Source organism: Sparus aurata, chromosome 21 (genome assembly GCF_900880675.1).
Source record: "Sparus aurata chromosome 21, fSpaAur1.1, whole genome shotgun sequence".
NCBI classification, from domain to species: domain Eukaryota; kingdom Metazoa; phylum Chordata; class Actinopteri; order Spariformes; family Sparidae; genus Sparus; species Sparus aurata.
This window is the reverse complement of record NC_044207.1, coordinates 22,093,452-22,114,369: the sequence shown is the minus strand read 5'-3', so window position 1 is coordinate 22,114,369 and position 20,918 is coordinate 22,093,452. Positions and strand designations below refer to the sequence as shown.

General features: G+C 42.4%; 1 long non-coding RNA gene across 2 annotated transcripts in view; it reads left to right on the top strand.

Annotated features, from left to right (window-relative positions):
• Positions 1-19,226, top strand: part of LOC115572230 (uncharacterized) — a 76,378-nt gene extending 57,152 nt beyond the window's left edge. For both annotated transcript variants that reach the window (XR_003982058.1, XR_003982057.1), the window contains 2 exons: positions 17,862-18,074; positions 18,625-19,226. This is a non-coding gene — a long non-coding RNA (uncharacterized LOC115572230). The remainder of the gene's footprint in view (positions 1-17,861; positions 18,075-18,624) is intronic.
• The last annotated feature ends 1,692 nt before the right edge of the window (positions 19,227-20,918 follow it).

The following is a 20,918-nucleotide window of genomic DNA, read 5'->3' as shown; positions in this document are numbered from 1 at the left end:
GTAATTTTTCAAAATAAAGCCATTATATCGCTTTTGTGCTGCATTATCACTGCCCATCGCTTTTCAGTAATTTTGAAGAATCTGAATGAGGCAGCACAAAGTGCTCCTCCTAACAAAGAAATAAAACACTGACTAACCTAAAGTACGCGCTCACCATGCAGGAACTTAATCCTATTCATCATTGGGGAGAATTCTGTTATGTCCCCCTAAAGTCATATAAAGAACGTTATTACGTATATGACCACTGTAGACATAGGTGGGAACGTCATCCTGAGGTGATACAGGGAACTTTGAACTGCAGCACTTTAATAACCAAAAGAGAACATTTTATGATCGTTTCCACTGTTCTGTAAAAGTACGAGACACTCTCGGAGAACTTTTAGGGAACAGAACATCCCCTTCTTGCGGGGGATTTTTGCTCACTCCCACTCTAGAGCTGTGATGTCCAAGCTCAAATCAAGATGTCTAATCATGCAGTGAGACAGCAAAATCACAAAATATATGCTTCTGGTAGTTTGGTGACATACTCACAGGGATAGATGGTGATTGCTGTAACTCTCAAGCTAACCGCTAACACACTAGCTAGTAGGGAATATGGTAGCACTAGTCAGTCACAATAGCTCTCAGAGCTTCTTTCAGTTTTATCCGCACTGATCTGTTTACGTCTTGCATTTTGTTTCTCAGGAAGGAGCTTTGAGGGGGAAAAGAGCTTTCCAAGCTAGTTAGCAGGCTCCTTAGCTTGGTCGCTAACAGGAAAAAAACTTCAAAAGACACAATGCATATAGTAGCTACAAACAAAAATACATCAGTCAATCATTAAACGCCAAAAATCATTCGTTTCCTTTTTTTTTTTTACATGCGTAATACTTTTTTTTCTGACAGTGGAGGGTTAAATAAAAATGGACGGTGCAGCACAGCAAACAAGCTATGCTAGTTTCCTTCAATTTTTCTTGTTGCTATTGGTCAATGACAAAAGTTTATCTTGCCGAACGACATTGGCGTTGATTTGATATGGCCAAAGAATGCGCTGATCGCAGAGATTTAATTTAAAACGAATTAACTTAACTTCTCTTAAATGCCGATGTGATTGACATCCCCGTTTAATCCCTTTATTGGTTCTAATGTGGCCGTGTGGTCACATAATTATTTGCCCCACTAATCCAACACTGCTGGTGAAGTAACACAGGACCGTCACACAGTACTTTGATGTGTGTTCTAGCAAATACCAGTCTACGTGGTCAGGAGTTGACCTACTAACCCAGCGGTGAAGCTCTGACTCTGGACTCCCTCTCTGGACAGCACCTCAAGCCCCTATTGAACTTGTTAACAGCCTTCCCATGTCTCTGGGCCGGGCAGCGGTGATTTATTCTCTGTGCCCTCACAACAAGGAGCACCGCAGGGTTGAAAGATGATTGTCCTCCTGAACAGGGGAATAAACCGAGCTATGATGGTGTCAGGAACCCCAGCTGGAGCCAGGAGCAAACTCTATCACAGACACAAAGGAGGGAGTTGACCTTTAATCAAAGCTAAGCTATACATGCTGCTGCAGTCCAGTGGAAATCACCCTATTTTGGTGATTTTGAATTTATGATTTAACATTTCATTTGTTCCTCTATGGGACAGTATGCAAGCAGGACATTCCATTAAATAAGATGTACTGAATGGTGAACAATCCAATTAAAACCTGCATACCTCTGTAAGAATGTCTTACAGTAATTATATTTCCTGGCAGGCGAGTTTATGTGTTTATCACCTTTCAAACCAAGGTTAATTTAAAGTGCTTTATGTAAGGCATATAAATGATTAAAAACATTTGAAGCGCATTCAGTAAGAGAGAGAAAAAAAAACAATACCAGCCACCTAAATGTGCCTGTTTTTCTTTTCACCAAGACCTGTTCGTTCTTTGAATTACATCATTAAAATTAGTAGTAGTAGTTATTTGTTGATACGTCATACGTATATCTGCAGATCTGCAGAAATAAATACGAAATGGATGAAAGGATGAAAAGCAGCCTATTTAGGAATGTGAAGCAAAAAAATCAACTTACTTTACAAAAGTAAACAGGGTCTACTCTGGGCCTTTGATATAACGACTTGTTTTAGGGGATGCTGCAGCAACCAAAGCACCATAGTTCCGTGCTGCTGTGCACCCAGGTTTTCGTGGAAATCAGTTTTGTAGTTTTTATGTAATCTTGTCAACAAACAGTTGAAGATCCTCATCACTCCTTCATAGATTTTGAGATGTACACAGTTGCTGATTTGGCTTGAGGGGATTACCGGGAAAACGTATGCAGGTTTGTTTCCTTCCCTGCCATAAAAGCTGCTATTTTCCCAGAAGAAAATCAATACCAAACTCCGTGACAGCAGATTTCAGACATTGCAATGAATGTGTTTTTTTGTTTTTCATTATTTTCTTCTCTCCAACCACAAAAACCATCTGAACAAGAGGAGATTTGTTAAAAAGTTAAAAAGAACAATGGTATGATAAAATAAAGAAACCTTAAAGAGGACAAGAACTCACGAGGAACAGCGAAGGTACTAAATAACAGCGCACCAAAAGGAAGAATAAAGACTAGTTGAGGATGAAGAGCTATAATCTTATGCTGACTTTAACTTAGACTTGGACAATTTTATACCCCCAGCAGTGCCATCATGTCTCACTGTGGTGAGCTTCAGTGTCTACTAAATCAAGTCCACCCACGCACACTACATCAGCTCACCCACGCCCACCACCCACTGACGAATCTGTCACGGCTGCTATCAATGGCGGTCCCTTTTACTCTGGTGGAGGAGCAGAGGCGTGCGCGTTTTCAAGTGTGTGTGTGTGTGTGTGTGTGTGTTAGCGAGAGAGAGAGAGTTGTATTTATCTGGTGTGCATGAGACGAGTCAGAAAGAGGCACTAAATCTGCGTTAGCCTGTTAGAATGAATCCTCTCCGCATCCTCTCATTTTCTGTATATACAGGCCATTTTGGTGAAAATTAAAGGAGTGAGGACTGATTTAAAGAGGCGTTCTCCACTGTACAGTCAGTTTTTCCGTTGTCTTCTTTTTGAAAGAATCTGAAGAGCCTGTTGGGGGTACCGTGAGCCGCTGTACACTTACTTGGAGATGAAGGGGATGAAGTCATTATCTATTGATGTCTTCTTTTTAAATGCCCTCGTCCTACTGATGTGTACTCAGCCCACACTCCCCGTCTCCTCCTTCCCCTTCCCCGCCGCCAACCCTGCACTATACCACTACTCCTCTGTATCTCTTCCTTATTTGACTTAATGCTGATAAATTAGCCCCCTTCTTACCCCTCGCGCTCCTCACTCTGAGTGGCCCCAGCTGAATTTACTGGCGCGTACTTCACAGTGTCTGTCTCCCCTTCTTTTTCGCTGTGGAGTCGGTCGCAAGGGCGGGGGGAAAAAAAAAAGGGTTCTGGTGGCGCAGTCTCAGCGAAGGTCATTCGCCGTCGATACTAACTTGACAACAACATCTCGGCGAAAATGGGATCATTGGAGCTCACAGACACAAAGGCGGCACCTTCGCTTTGCTCACACAACTACCCCGCTAAAACAAAAAAACTATATTTCAGCTTCTATTTTTCATGTGCCGTCTGCAGAGAAAACGCTCTGAAATGTTAAAAGGGAGAAACAAATACCGGAGCCGTTTACTGCATTTAGAGGAACACCAGAGCTGCTAATTTTTACCTAGGAGACTCAAACCCTTTAAAGCGTTGCCATTGATGTAAATGAACACTATTATTCTCCCAATGGTTTTCCAGAACATTGCTATAATTACCGTAATTATATACTGTAAAAAAGCAAATTTGCTGAACAACGGGAGCAATATCTCCACTGCCTCACTGTTTAGTGTACGCTTGCACATTTTTCTTCACACGCACTAACTCTTTCTGCAAACTTCTCATTCTTATTCCCCCGGAGAGCTTTTTTTTTCTGTGGCTCTCCACACTTTTTCTTAAAGGAGGGGCGGGGGAGGTGTTGGAAGGAGAAACGGGGAAAAAGAAAGAGCCGTCTGCTGCCGCGAGAGAGATGTCGAGCTTAACTGATATTGCCTGGCTGCTGTGTGTGCGACGCTGGGATGCCATATCTGGGTCAGGCCTCCCAGCCTGGTTCAGGCGGCATCATGCGGTATTCTACAGGGAGTCCTCTTTAACTTCAACATGGGCAAGAGAGAGATGGATTTTGAGAATATCTGCTTTCGCAGGTGTGGCACACTTGATAAAAACGCTCCCTGGTAAGACAGCTGAGCAGAGATTCATCAGCAGCACAGTGGGTCTAAAACATTCACAGACCAGCTGGTACACTCTCACAGCTCTGACGCCACGGAAATGCACTTGAGATCTTACCACTTGTGCCTGCCCGTGTCTGTGTTTTCACTTTGACACAAACCTGCAGCGGAAAGTAATGGGAAAAGGCAGCAGTGTATACCCTTTACCCACTCCATCGAGCCATGCCCTTCTGTTATCCCAGGCCTCTGGGGTGCAGGCCTGTTGATGTACATAGTTTAATCAAACTGGCAGGGCAGCCTGCGCTGACGGGTGTGTTATTTGAGCACGTTGCTCCATGTGGCCGGCCGTCCCACTCTCTGCTCTCCTTAACATGGGAGTTAGTGATTGATGCTACAGACAGTGAATGTGTTTATTGTTTTTTAGTGCATCAATCCACAGCTAAAACACTACTTCAGTAAGATTAGATGTAATTAAATTATCACTTCATTATTTACTCTGGTGCTTCACCTTTTACAAATGCCCTTTTCACACTGGCAAAAAAAGAAAAAAACACCAACACCTGCTGACATATGGTTTGTGTTTTCTGTGGGAAAGGGTACGGTTGGCATTCGTTCCCAGGTCAGATGACTCCGCAGCAGTCACGGGTAGTAGCCTACGCCCATACACTAATGGAGGAGGCTGCCATGCAAGGTACCAACTGCTCATCAGAAGCAATTTGGGGTTCAGTATCTTGCTCAAGGACACTTTGACATGCAGCTGGGTGGAGCCGGGATTCAAACCAGCGATCTTCCGATCTTCACTATTACTAACTTACCAACAAGGGTTTAAGGTTGTTGGTGCTCAAGTCATTTCCAGTCGTATCCGTTGAAGCAGCACTCAAACGTCGTTCAGTCAGTGTTGCTATTGAACGAGAGAATGAAGTAAAAAAAGAGTTCAATCACAGCTTTTTCACTGATCTCCAAGCTGTCTTCTGCTGTGTAAGTCAAACTCATCTGCTGGCTGCTGTAGACATCTACTTGCATTTAAAAAACCTACATATACACATAAGCTGTTCTTGACATTTAGTCACTCCCACTACCATTGCATTCACAACAATGCTCACATTGCTAAGGCTAGCTAGCTACTGTAAACATTGCGGGCACTAATATTATACGGACAGTACAGTATGCTGGGTGCATACTGTAGAACTCAGTCTTTTTTACCTTTTGTTCTCACAAACTGGCAACTACCAAGACTCCTGATTGCTGACCAGCAGCTCACAAAACTTGTTTGAGTCTGGAGTCAACTATCAGAATTCACAAAACAAATAAAACAAAACAATCATTTTTGGCCTGACAACATTTTTGGGATTATTATTTAATGTCAGTAGTTATGTTTTTAAGGAAAAGAGATGGTTTTCTCTATGGAAGTTAAATCAAGTCATTAATCAAGAGCATAGATTTTCAGTTTGAGAGCATGATTTCATTCCTTTTCAGTGACACAGCTCCTTCGCGTGCTCAGATTTTTTCTCCTCATGCTCACATTTTGTGCTCGCACTTAAATGTCTTCTGCTTTCTTTCAAAATGTCTGCTTAAAGTAAAAAATCACATGCCTGTGTTCACATTTGTCCTTCTTGCACACAAAAATTTCGCTCGCATTCAAATGTGCCCTCTGTGCGCTCAGGTCTAAGTGCACGTGCTCCGAACACACACCTGCTCACAGGTCAAGTTCTGCTCTCGGATCTCTCCTCTGCTCACGGATTTTTCTTGTGTATCAACACTATCAACCAATAGAAGGCCGGCTACTGTTGACCAATCAGATTATACCCGCTTCTTTGCGGATGCGTTCGCTGTACTTCAAGGAGCGTCGCATACGGGCGGGCACTGTTTCTACCGGGTCTATCTACTTCCGTCCTCCAGGCTGTTAAATGTGGTGGTTCCCTTTATTTATGACGACTTTTGGAATAAAATATCAGTTAATCAATACACGAGCGCCCGTGCTTTTCATTACAGTAGCTACATCAACATAAAGTAGAACAATAGCGACTTTACTTTCGCCATATTAGCCAATAGCCAGCTACCCAGGCAGCGGGATATGTTACATAGTATGAATACTGAATAGGTAGTGTGTTTGTGACGATAGTACAGCGGTTAAGAATATCAGTTTATGATGCTTTTTGCATCATGGGACGCTGGTTCGCATCCCGGCCCGGCGTACAGAGTTGGGTGTAAATGTAACTTATATTACCAAATAATAGCCGCGTGTCAATTAACCGCAGGGTCCCTTTAAACGTCGATGCAGGTGTATATTTTGATAAATAACCGCTGGTTCCAAATAAATGCTGGGTCTAATTCATTTATTCTTTTTTAATCAAGGAAGAAGACGTGACCACTGACACTGCACGTTTTTCTTCTTCGCCTTTTTCACGCGTTGTGCTGCTTTCTGTCAGTCAGTATCACACTGATGATCGCCATGGCTCCGGTGCAGCAACAAAATAAAAAGTATGACTTGAAATTCAAACTTTCTGTCGTAAAATATGCAGAGGAAAACTCAGGAAAACCGTGAGTGACAGACAGCAGAGATGAGGAGTTTGCAGCGAGTGCTAGTTGGATGAATCGTTTCCTCCGCCGCAACTTGCAGGAGGATGCCAGAGAATTCACCGAGAAGCTAGCGAAGTTTGTGACATTTTCATTCCGGATTTTGAGAGGAAGGAATTAAACGCCTGTCCCAAATAAACGCCTGGTCTGTTAAGTGATTGAAACAAATAAATGCCGCGGCTATTATTTGGTATTTTATGGTATGATAGCTCGCTCGGCCGGGGAGAGAGACATGGATCACAGTGCTCAGCTGCAGACACATCAGAGAGGTGACGAGACGCGACTCATCATGACTGACAGGCATCAAGGCCACTCAGCGTTACCTTACTGACCCGCCCCCAGATATTTCATTCACAAAAACAGGGCCTGTGGCAATTCTGGACAGCTGTTTGTTTTTCTTCTTTTTTTCTTCTTCTTCCTTCATGGGCCCCCTGACAAACGCTTAACAAGAGATGGTGGGTAAACATACGTGATTAAAAAGGTGTAATGAAAAATACGCTATGATGATAGAGTATTTTTCATTCATTACACGAGCGAGGGTGCCGGCCGGGCCGGGATGCGAACTAGCGTCCCATGATGCAAAAAGTAATATGAACAAGAGTTCTTATCCGCTGTACTATCATCACAATCATGCTCACAGCTCACTATTTATACAATATAACATATCCCGCTGCCTTGGTAGCTGGCTATTGGCTAATATGGCGAAAGTAGAGCCGCTATTGTTCTACTTTATGTTGATGTATGTAGCTATTGTAATGAAAAGCACGGGCGGTCGTGTATTGATTAACTGATATTTTATTCCAAAAGTCGTCATAAAATAAAGGGAACCACCACATTTAACAGCCTGGAGGACGGAAGTAGATAAACCCGGTAGAAACAGTGCCCGTCCGTATGCGACGCTCCTTGAAGTACAACGAACGCACCCGCAAAGAAGCGGGTATAATCTGATTGGTCAACAGTAGCCGGCCTTCTATTGGTTGACAGTGTTGATACACAAGAAAAATCCGTGAGCAGAGGAGAGATCCGAGAGCAGAACTTGACCTGTGAGCAGGTGTGTGTTCTGAGCGCGTGCACTTAGATCTGAGTGCGCAGAGGGCACATTTGAATGCGAGCGACATTTTTGTTTGCAAGAAGGAGAAATGTGAACACAGGCATGTGATTTTTTACTTTAAGCAGACATTTTGAAAGAAAGCAGAAGAAATTTAAATGCAAGCACAAAATGTGAGCATGAGGAGAAAAAATCTGAGCACGCGAAGGAGCTGTGTCACTGAAAAGGAATGAAATCATGCTCTCAAACTGAAAATCTATGCTCTTGATTAATGACTTGATTAAACTTCCATATTTCTCCAGCACCCTTTCTATAAACTCTGTAGATGTATTATTTTTATGAAATTATTTGTTTAAGCCATCAATAAGACCTTTTGATTAATCTGTAAAAAATTATATAAGTATGGCTTCTTCTGAGCATCGGACATGCAGTCGTTTGTATTATTTTACTATTTAAGTATTATATCAGTAAGTGGGAATATATTCAGCTAAAATGATTCCTGCCGACGGTACCTCCAGCTTCTTGTGCGTTGCAGCGGAAACATTTTATGGTATTTGCGGGCGGCTGTCCTCGTTGGGTGCCTGCGTAGTTGGGAGTGGAAACATGGGAGATAGCGTGAGCCTCTCATGTGTTAGGCACTTCTGGTGAAGCTCATCGCCAGCAGGTGAAAGGAGACGGTTGGCAACACCCGTGTGTTACGGGGGGGACGCACGTGTCTGCCGGTAGCTCGGCCCCCAGAAGCAATGACAACCACTGCAGCACACCGGGGAACCGGTGGTGACACAGTGTGTGAAAACTGGGATTAACAGGAGAAAGAATTTTTAAACGACTCTGTTCGATACCTGCGGTTTGAGTAAATGCTCGAGCCTTTCATGCTTTGTTCGCTAATTGCAGCACTCTGCGTTTGAACTCGTGGAACATGAAAGAACACCCTCACAAAAAAATACCTTTGAATGTGGAAGAATACTGTTTCTTTGTCTTTAGACTGAAGGAACGTACGTGGGAAAAAGGTTTTCTTTTAAACAGTGTAGCCTTGAAATGTATCGAACATTTGAAACTGTTGTCTACGGTATGCCAAAAATGCTCTTAGTTGAGAGCTGGTTTTATTGTAAACTGGCTAGAAGGGTTTGAATGAACTAAGCTCAGTGTCACCAAGTGCTGTTATGTTTGTGCTTGTGGATGTACAGGCAGTTTATCCTCTTCGACTCGTCTACACAATAAAAAGGCTGCTGTCTTGCCTCGCAGATGATCGATAATGTGAAATATGTAAATACTGATGCCATTCTCTAAGGTTGCAGGATAGGATATGGTCTAAAAATCATATTGCCGTTGCAATCTGACGTACGATTATATGAAATGATCATTTTTGCATCACAATTTAAATTTTTTTTGCCAGAAGAATTAGTAAAATCCTGATGATGTGACATTTGTTGGGGTCCGTACAAAACAAAAACACACAAGATTTGTATCTCCGGGCATCTCTGCAGCACTGCCGTACTTTATTATAATGTTGTTTGTCACATTTAACCTTCGTCAAATAATTGCAGCTTCCTGCGTTTTTGATACTGCACAGAGCCATAAAACAGTTGATTCGTTTTGCAGCCCCATATGCATTAGTGTGACCATCAAGACCAATCTTTTAATTGCCAATAATTCAGATTTTTAATAACCTTGTGAGGGAGCCCAGAACTTGCAGGCTCTTCCCTGTTTGTGCCTGCAGGTCAAAGGAGTTTGTGTTGAAATCGTGATGCAAGAACTTTCAGTTGTTGCACTTTGATGAGAAAAAAGACAGAAAAGAAAAAAAAAATAGATTCTAGGTTATAACATTTTCACCACTTTCTCTTCGGAACATAAAAACAATCTCATCCGAGATGATTTTTTCTGTTTGTGCAGCAGCTCTTATTGGTGTTTGTGGGTATTTTTTTTTCCGTGGCTACTCAATTCAGCTTCTCTGCGGAGGTGCCCTCATTTTTTGGGATCACACAGATGTCAGTTCTGGAGCTCTTTAGATGAGCTTTCTATTTTAAGCAAATCGCTTCACTGTTGTGCAGTTCTTTGGTCTCTGGTGAACAGCTTCAGCTGGTCAGACAATTAGATCAGTTATGAAATTTAAGCGAGTCTTTTAAGTTGTTTCTCCCTGTTTTGAATGTGAGTCACAAGCCCTGATCAGTGAAGCCCCATACAGAGAGGAGCAGAACAATTCCAGGCAAGAGTCGAGGCTGGTGGGCTGAGGACAAAGTGCGAAACTCAGATCTGCCCACCCACTGTGGTCACCCTGCCTGGATAGAGCCTCTGGATACTGGTAAATGGGCATGGGGATCGTCATCCACATAGTGAGTCAGTCTAATAAGCTTTGTAAGTGAGTAGGCAGCAGTCAGGCCATCTCTGCAGGATCTCACTTCTTTGTCAGTACAATGCAATACATTTTATCTGTGATGGGGACAGTACGGTGTCATCTGGAGGCTTTCCTTAGTGTCAACTGAGAGAGATTATAAAAGGCGAATAATAAAGGCAGGTGCGACCTGCAGAGACACACAAGTGGAGCCGAAAGCTGTAAAAAAGGGAGGAAAACGTGTAAAGGTTTCACGTCATTCAGCTGAAAAACGATCTTTGAATTGAACCAAACATCAAGAGATTTTATCCATTACCTCGGAGGACCATGCACTGGAATCAATCCCTCAAAACTAAATCACAAAATAATTAGTGTCTCCTTATCGCAATCTCCCCTGCTCTTCTCCGTCTCCTCTTCTCTCCCTCCGCATGTACAGAAATGCACACATGCTCGCATGCTTGCTCATCCCCGTTCTCCAGGACTAATTACTTTAAATGAAAAAAGCTCTCCTCAGGGGCACCAATTTCACCCAGTGTCTGATGAGCAGAAATTACATGTCTAATGGAATGGAATAGTTGCGCAAATTGAAGAAATGAAACACACTTTTTCTTTTTTTTTCTTTTTAAATCTTGATGCTACCTTAAATTAGATTTTAATTTGGACCACACTCGCACATAATGGAGTGCAGTAAGCCCTCTTTGGCACCTCTACTAATTGCCTGTGGCTTTCTTATTCCGCAGGTTGCCCGCAGTATCTATTATCAACCCCACTGACCGCCATTTTAAGCAAGATTCCTTTTGCCGCAGGAACGTGATGTCAAGACACCGAAAGTAACATCGATGGTTGAATCGCTTTTTTGTGTCTAAATCCCATGTAGAAAATGGAACTTCAGCTACGGCTGTTGAAAGAATCAGCCTTCATGCCCTGTTGCTCTGCTTTTTAAAGTACAGTCTGCTGAACAGGCGGAGTTGCCTTGCATAGCAGAAATAATCTCTGCCTCTGGACAAACAACTCACCAACCAGGGACAATAATGGTAGAGATATGGCCCTGCACCTAGTTGACTAACCTGCTCCAGGTAGTATGGACCTGCTTTTCTGTAAAATGACCTGCCAACCACAGCCATACCGCCCTGCCTCCGGCTAAACCATCAGCCAACTGATCTTCCCTCTGTTCTCCCTGGCGATTTGCCACAGGCGGGCCCAGATTTCCGCCCCATGCAGGTTGATTCTGCCCGTTCACCTGGCCGCTTTAACAAAAGATGGAGCAATATTTCTGCCATGCAAAGAATAATAATTGATAGACGGGTAGTTTTTTTTTTTGCCACAGGCAAGTTTTCTGACCTGCTAAGCAGGGTGAATATTCCAGCATGAAGCGTTTTGACTCTGGTTCATGTTTTATGTACAATCCGATAACAATGCTGTAGACACACTGTGACAAGATTCAAGATTCAAGGTTCAAGGTGATTTATTTGTCACTACGGCGGAGGGTTGCATAACGAAGTGAAAGTTTCTAAACTCCTCTTTCTATCAACTTTGACTGCGTGCTAGCGCCAAGCATCAATAAAAAGAAAAAAAGCAAAATCGGAAGGAGCTCCTTGCCGCTGCATCTGCCGCCAAACAACCATGATGCAACGCTTATGTAGTACACACACTGTATGAGTCCCAGTGCTTCCATGCAGTGACTAAAAGGCGTTGATTATTTTAACAACTTTATGTAAACCACAATTTGGGCAAACTAAAATTAGCCAAAATTGCCGAATTACAAAAAAACTGAGGTCATAATCCCGGCAAGATGGGATGTTTTCAGGAGAGCAAAACTGACACACACGTTGTTCTTTGTTGCTCTTCAGGATAAACGTTAATCATGAAGTCTTTTTTTCATACCCAGTCAGTATATGGGAAAACTGTGTTCATATTTCCATTTTGTTTTGTAGGATTATATTTGTATGTTCATCGTCCCCTTTTGTCCACAGGAGGTCCACATTCTGCTAACCTTTAATGCCTCATGACTCACTAGTTAAGCAGAGAAACAGCGCCCCTGCTGCGTAGAGCAAAAACACACAAAATCTTTTGTTGTCAATGACTACTGGCGGCACTGCATACAAAAACCCCAAAGCTGCTTGCTCGTTCGTGGGAGAAGTGCCTTTAAGCTGAGGAATGTTATCTTTGCCTCCTCCATCTGAGCCCATCTGGACGTACAGTGTGTCCGAGTTTCAGCCGAGAGAGTGAGAGAAAAGACAAACTGCAGCTGCCGGAGTTAAAAATAAACAGAAACTGTACTGACGGGAAGAGGGCTGGAGAGCGCTGTGGAGAGGGCTTCAAGAGGTCGACCTAATGGTCCGGAGGTCACTGCACTCTGTGTGTGTGTGTGTGTGTGTGTGTGTGTGTGTGTGTGTGTGTGTGTGTGTGTGCGTGTGTGTGTGTGTGTGTGTGCGTGTGTGTGTGTGTGTGTCAGAGGGAGAGAGTGAAAGAGAAAGAGAGTGAAGGATTTGGAAAGTCCCAGAGAATACGAAAACATCACAATCACAAAATGCTACAGAACCTGTGAGAGAATTGGAAAAAAAAGACATAACACAAAAATGTTAAAATCCACGCTCTCCAACATTAAACGCACATTACTCCAGTCTAAACTGTATTGTTTGTGTGTCTGAACAAATGGTGAAAGAAGAGCTTCCTGGAAAAAAAAACAGCATTCACTCATTTATTCATTTGTTTTTATCTCTTTATCACAACTTGAGATTATGCAGGGCCGGTCCTAGTTTTACCAGCTAAGATCCGGCGATAAATGGGAAACGTTTTTTTATCGAGTCTTATTAGGGATTCTGCTGCCAGCCCCCTACTATGTGCTGATGTAAAAACCAAAAAATAAAAAATTAAAGCTTTCATATTGTACATGTGTGGTGTTCTGGCAGCTGTCAAGATACTCCTCTGATAATGTAAGCCGAGGGGAGACGTGTTGAAAGAATTGCAGGAAGAAGAGTAACTTTTCACCGGCGCCCCGCTCTTTGACTGCAGCCCAGGAGCTCACAGCGACTGAGTCACCGTCCCAGAGTCCCCTCGCTTACTATAACTTTGCTTTTGCAGCTTAAGAAACCTCCAGTACTGCATGTGTACAGTGTGTCATATGTAACTTACAGTCGACGATTTTGAAGACAGTCGCGTTTTTTCATCGTTCTGTGCGCTCGGTATGCCACGTGTTAAATTGAACGATAGCTGTGAGGTGTGAGGAGTTGCCCTCGAGCCGCTTTAAGAGCGGAGGTGAACATTGTAGGAACCTTTTTAAATGTAAATTAAAACAAAGGTAATAATAAGTCTTGGATGTGGATGCAAACATGCTGAAATTGAAGCTGAAAGTCGTCACTTTAACCTCATTTCAAGTTCATTTTGAAAAATTCACACAGGCACAGGCTTGTTCCAGTGGAGGGCCGAAACTGTAACTCAATGGCAGACATGGTTTTACAAGCATACACCTTTTTGTATTGCATTGTCTTGTATTATATTGTTGAGATGCTAATTGGCCCGACACCTAAGTTCTCAGGTCTGATGGACATCCTGCACAGTGTCACTCTACTGGCCCTTTTTTTTAGATTTTGAAAAAAAGATTGATTAATCAGGGACACTAGATGGTTAAAGGGGAGTTTTACCTCACACAAAATAATCAAACATAAACATAATCACATTTTTTTAAATCAAAAAGTATTAGATAATTGATGTCCTGTGCACAGCAGTGCTTCTCTCCTGGGTGCATCCAGGACAGGATGGACCAGAGTCACAGCGTACGCCAGAATACGATTTGACGTTATTTTATTAACAATGACAAGGACGGAGGAAAATCTGATAAAGCAACATTTTGAAGGCACAGTTTGCTCCTTGTTATTGTTAATCAAATGTATCATTTGAATCGGAGTGTGCACATGAATATTGATTTTTTTTATTTTTTTTTATTTTGATAGCTTATGGACCGACTTTGGGCAAGTCAAGTCAATTTTATCTACACAGCTCACAATCGCAAGTCACTTTGCCTCAGTTTACTTTACAGTCTGTACAGTGAATGACACCCTCTGACCTCAGATCCCTGATTTAGATGAGGAAAAAGCCCCCCGCCCCCCTCCCAGGTCAAGATATGTGAGTGTGAGTGTGGATCCGGGAGAGGCCGACTGAAGTGGAACCTGCTCTCCACCACGGTGACCTGGAAGACGACAGGCCACGTTAGATGATTACATACACTATATATAGATATAAGAAGATTGTAAAGCAGAGGTAAGCAAGTCCTCTGCGCTAGAGCAAGCAAATGAAATATTCCAGGTATTTATGGACAGCACAGTCATTATTCATAGTCGTTGTAGGTATCAATGGTAACTTCAACCAGTGAGTAGATGATGTGGAACAGCTGGTTTTTCGACCTGTGAGCGGCAGCTAAAACATGTCAAAGGTCAATATTTCACCTCTATCCGTTATATACATTTCGCAGTAAATGACATAACCGTCTGCGACCAGCAGCACCTCCTCACCCCACAACAAACCACTTTTGCGTGAGATAATATTCAAAGCTTAACTCTCAAAATAATTCACCATCACAGAAGGATTTCTCCCTGTAATAAGGGATTATACAGCGGCTTTCTCCACAGGATTTTTGAAAGCCATAAGCTGAAATGGCACTAAAGTTCTTCTGAAAAGAAGAATTAGTATAGTGTAACAGAAGCATTGATAGATAGATATATATTTTTACGACCCCACTACCAGCAATTATCTCGTTGCGGTCGTGGCCCTGGATGTGCAGAGAGAGGCATTAAAGTATTGCTTTGTTTCGCTTTTACGTAAGCGCTCCCGACTGAGTTTGGACAGTAAAATTGAGTTTGAGTTGTTTTTTTTTTTTTTCTTTTCTTCAGCTGCTGAAGATGATTGCTGCGTAGGCTTTAACATGAGGGTTTTATTCCTCCATTTACCAACAATCACGTGTTAGGCCAATTAACCCATACCCAGCACCCTACCTCTCTCCGCCTGCCTCACAATGTTTACCCAGCACGTTGAGAAAACTCCTGGCTCTTTTTTTTTTTGCTTTTTTTCCTTGAGATACAGCATTTTGCAGAATGAATGCCGATGCTCCTCTAAAATAGGTGGTCAAGGGGACAAAAGAAGAAAATGCATTACATTTACTGATACGCCGCAGAGTGTGTTGCGTGGAGAATTACCTGCAACAAATAAAAGCGCAGGCAGGAGAGGGGGAGATAAAGTGAGCGGGTAAAAAAAAAAAATAGAGTAATGTTCCCGCAGTTTGCAGATTTGTTGTGTGAAATGGCTCGGCCCATTATCTGGACAGCCAGGAAAGGTTTTAGCGCAGTGTGAGGAATGTGAAGGTGCGCGTCCCGGTGTGTAATTAACAGATAAAACTGTTGGTTCATTAAATGCATATGCAGTGTCATGCATTCTCTATGCGAGTATTGATCGACCGGACATCTCCGCGCACCTCCCCGCTCCCCGGACTTCTGACACACTACATCCATCAAGCCACCTACCTCCACCATATTTATAGAATTTTAATTAGCTCTGAGCTCAAGCCAACATCATTAGCTTTTTCTCACTCTCTCTCCTCTTCTTTTTTTCACTCTCTCTCTCCCTCTCCAGCAAACAGCCGTGCATGGTAATAATGGTGTTTTCAGACAGAAGCAGTGGGCACTTATATCAAGGACACAGCAAGAGAGGGGGGAGAGAGAGTGCAGGACACAAGGTTGACAGTTTAAAATGACAATGAAAAATGGAAGCGGTGGAAGAAGAAGAAGAAGAAAAAAAACAAAACGGCATAACATGTGGAATGCAGGCAGTAATGTCACCTTGGAATAATTTCAGCATGATTAAATGAGTTGCTCCGGCCATGTTCTCTGCGATGACAGTATCTGAAAAGAGTCGATACACCTACCGAATCCTGAAAAGAAGTCCGGTGTGAAGTTTTTAGTCACTCCGAGGTGCAGGATGAGATTATAAACGGGGTTCGTACAGATGCTGGAAACCATTGGAACACTTTTTTCTTTAAAAGTTCTGTTTATGTTGAATATGGTCAAAATCATGTTGTCGGTTCAGTGTCTTTTAACAGGGCGAGTGGTGTCTCTGTCTCAGCCACTCTGTCCCCCCCATCACTTATTTCTGCACTATTTAACTTCAGTGAGAGGGTAGGATCCCGGTGTTACATACATTTTTACATCAATATTCAAGCTTTTAACACATGACATTGTTATGACGTAATGAGTTCTGTTCATAGTCGGCGCCTGCATAACATCTGACAGACTGTTACAGACCTGGGATTTGTATTTGTTGTACTCAGAAACTGTGGGGGGCGCCAGATCGTACTCAAAATGCCAGTTTCTCCATTATGTTGCTTTAATGTGTTTGAAAGTGCTCTGATTTTGGGAATTTTGAGTTTAAGTGGACAGCCCTACAAATGTCATACTTGGTTAAATTAAAAAAAGTAGGTTTTTTATTACCAAAGTACTTTTGTCTTACGTCCTCAGATAAAGAGAAAGTTGAAAATGGATCTAGAAAACGCTTGAAAACACTTTGGGGAAAGGGATCTGTTCACTGTTTGTTAACTGACTTTTCTTCAAATGGAGTCACACAGCAGTTTAAAAACAAGAATCCAAACATGTGACGATAAGCTCCAAACTTCCATGACTGGCGATAAGATGAAACAGTCAAATCCACGACGCTGCCTCACAGTGCAGCAGTCTGCCGGCAGTTGTAAACTAAAGTGGCTCCGTGCTCAGACGTTGAGATAATGTAATCAGGTGGCCCGTAAAGATGACGCAGACTGACTGCGATGTCGAGGAGTGAGAGACTCTATCACACATGTGGATAGTCATGTGCACATCCATATTAAAGGGACAGTTCACCCTAAAATCAGAAAAAGGATTTTTCGTTCCTGTAGTGCCATTCATCCATCTAGATTGTCTCAGTGTGAGTTGCAGATTTTTGGAGATATCTGCCTTCGCTCAAATTAAAAAAAAAAAGCAAACAGTAATGTCGCTCCCCAGAAACTATGGACAGGGTTAGCAGGTGTAGTTCAGGGTAAAAAAAAAATGTTTTTCTGATTTAGGATAAACGCATCCCAAAGAAAGATGCAAATCTGGATTCGACTCAGGTATGTTTTTCCAGATTTTGGCCCAATCCCAGTAAGCCCCATGCCCTTACCACTGAGTCCTACTCCCCCATTTTGCATGCTCATGCCAAGGGTACCAATTCTTGTTGGGACAGAGGGGTAGGGCTACATGTTTCTCCAAACTGAGGTTTTTCAGAGGCACACTTCAACCTGAGGGTTATAAGAGCTCTGTTGTCTCAATGCATTATGGTCCTATTCTCTATAGGAAACATAAAACAATGGTTACTAGTCTGTTGTCACCACAGGTAGCTATATAGCTAGCCTAACGTTAGATTTTTAGTGCTTATTTGTGTTGGAGAATCCCAAGTTTTGATGTATTTCAATATTGCCTTCCACCCTTTTCATAGCACACGAGGCCAAAATACAAATAAAGTCCAGCTGCACTTGGTTTCTCTGCTGTAATATCAGTGCAGACCGGCAGGGTAGGAGCAGGGCTATGGACACAATGGTCTTTTGTTTTTGATTGATAGGATGAAGTTGTGAAAGAGTTTTGAGCACCCATGCTTTCTCTTTCTCCATCAGATAAACGGCACCGTGACAGTACCAGGATTGTCACGGCAACGCAAGTGAAATCCCCACAGCTGAAGACGTCACACTGAAAATGTCCAGTTGCTTTTGTTAACATACACAACGCCGCCACTACCGATGACGTATGAGGGTCCTGAAGGGGCTGTCCCATTTCAGGGTTTAAGAATTCCATCACTCCCCCTCGTTAACACTTGGAAAAAACGAGAGGTAAGGGTAAAAATTGTATATGGCATTGAGCCATTTTTCTCTCAGCTGGGCAGAGAGGCGCGTCTCAGCAGCCTCCTGTATATTCACCTTGATGCTGTGACTCATGAAACCTCTGGTCTGTTTGGGGATAGCATTCACACACACATTCGCTCGCGGGGCCGCACACACACAGGCACACCATCACACAACACTCACTTAAGGGTGACCTAATTAAGCCTGAGGGTAGGTGTAATTACATGCAACCTTCATCTGCCCTATTCTCTATTGTTATGGCTACTCCACTGCCTATGGACTGAGTCACAGTGTGCCGACGCTGCTGTCGCCCCGGGATTTCTCGACGCATTAGCCGTATGAATCCACAGAGACGCAAATATCACTTATAAAGCTCTAAAGAGATACATTTAGGCTTTCATGCTGCCTTAATATTCCATTTACTATTTCATGGAATTGCATATGAGCTCACATTAGAGCCTCCTCACTCGGTTTGATAATGGCAAGTTATGAAATAATTATTTCGATGAATAATTGAGGTTGTCTTGTGTTTTTATAGAAGAGTGCGACTTCCTTGAGGAGGAGATGAGATGTGCTCCTGTACACAAGGCTTCAGCTGCCTTCTCCTAGCAACAGTGCTGGCCATTAGTCTCCAGGTTATTGATGGAAAATGTTTTTCCTCATAAATATACTGTCCACAACAAAGAGCACATGTAGTGTTTTTCACCAAGTAACCCTTGAGCTGCTATAATAGATGCGGTTTCTACCGCTGTTCGGGATGATAAACAAGCTTTTCCTGTTTTTGGCGAGCAGAACTTTGTCCCGACGACTCTAAACAATGGTTTTGAAGATGATGTATGCATAATTATTATAATAATATTTGTTTTCACTTGGCTTTGTCCACACAGATGTTTTTTTCCTTTATACCAATAACAGTTAATTACCAGAAGGATAACTTCTTCTTCTTCTTCTTCTTCTTCTTTCTCTTCTTCTTCCTTACTAGCTTATTAAGTCTATGAAAGCATTTTAGCTTCATATTATCAGCTCTACTCATCAGAATTCAGACAGAATGTCCCTGATACGATAAATAGCTGATGATATCAATTTCCAATGCATTGGTCCTATATATATTGTGTATTCCTAATAAAGATCTTTTATGAATATCTTTCACGAGAACCAATTCTTAAACGAGCTAGTAAGTGGTGACAAAGTCTACATAACAGACACCAGAGAAGAACATTCTGAGCATCTTTGGAGAGCATTTTCTCTTTCAAATGTTTCAAAACTGTACAAAGCGGCTAAATTCAGTTGTAAATTAGTTTAATAGACTGAGCAGTGCTAACAAAGATTTTTACATGTAGGTGCTATCCAGACGTGAACAAGGTCAACGTTGTTGATTCTGACACATGCTCATTAGATGGCCGCAAATTGACGTAATGAAACTGTTTACACAGATGCACAGAAAGTAGTTTTAAATATATCACTCTACAAGTTGTCCTAAAAAGCTGTTCACGTGCAAACAAGAGGCGAAAAAATGCGCGCGGAGGGGGGATGTTTGTTTTTCCACATATTCCATATACGTGTGGACAGACTAGAAAGTGATCTCATAACTTATGCACACTTTAATATGGATGTCGGTGTACGTGCTTCGTCGGTTGTATTTTCTCATCCTTCTTCAACTCCGCTGACCTGCCGGTGGCTCCCTCATTCCGGATTCATTCATTCCAAATTCATGTTGCTTGGACAACAAAAATCCCACAGAGCATCATTTTGGATTCTAGTGAAGATCTCAGAGTGTACGGTGATAATACAGATGTCAAGCAAAAAAAAAAAAAAAAAACACGAGGAAAGTAAAATCCTTCAGACCGTCCACACCAGAAAAAAACAACCATACGTCCTGGTTTAAAGCTACATACTCTGTATTAACATGAAGTAGGAAGTACTGCACATCTGTTATGGTGTTAGGTTATTAGGACTTTAAACATGTAATATGCCCTAAAAAAAAATGAGGGTTCAAATTCCCTCTTTAGGAATCAATCATTTGACATCAATGGCTCCATTAATACCGTCCATGAAAGACGGTCTAAATCAGGGCTGTGTGATCTGTGTGACTTATGGAAGGGGCGATAGAGGGCACAGATAAGAAATGTTATCACACGAGCTGTCATCTGTGGCAGCAATTTGCTGTAGGACCTGTTAGTAATTAATCACGGCGCCTGGTAATACATTCATCTGATCCTCGAGGGATTCACCGGGGCTGGGCGGTGACCCTCCACACCCCCACCCCCACCCTCTGAAAAGGTCAAACTCCCCAGGTCTTGGTCACGTATTTGCTGGATGCATGGAGGGGGGGGGAGATCCTCCTCTGGTCAATACATGTTAATCACTATGCACATATTAGATGACTCACAACCGAGATTGAATTTAAATGTGTTTGAGATAGAAGTAAGAAATAATTTTAATCAAGGAAAATTCACTGTGTGACAGGAAATACATCACAATCGTTACACGATATTTGTTCCATATTAAGATAAATATTTTGCCGTTTTATTCACGATAGCAGGACAAAGTTAAATGCTTTTCCAATTCTGTAAAAAAAAAAAAAAAAGGCAATACAAATGTCTTTTTTACACATTTGAGTGGGATAATAAAACATTTTTAAAAAAACATGGCCGCATGGTCGGAATTGCTGATGACCAGTCTTTGATTTGGCCTCTTGGTGGAGAGGATGAAAGGTTAGAGGAAAGGAATGACTGCCAAATGTACTTGCATCGATTTATCCTCCTCCATCATTCTTTTACCCGCCACTCACAACGGATGCAGTGTTTCATGTGATGTTGGGGTGGCAATCGA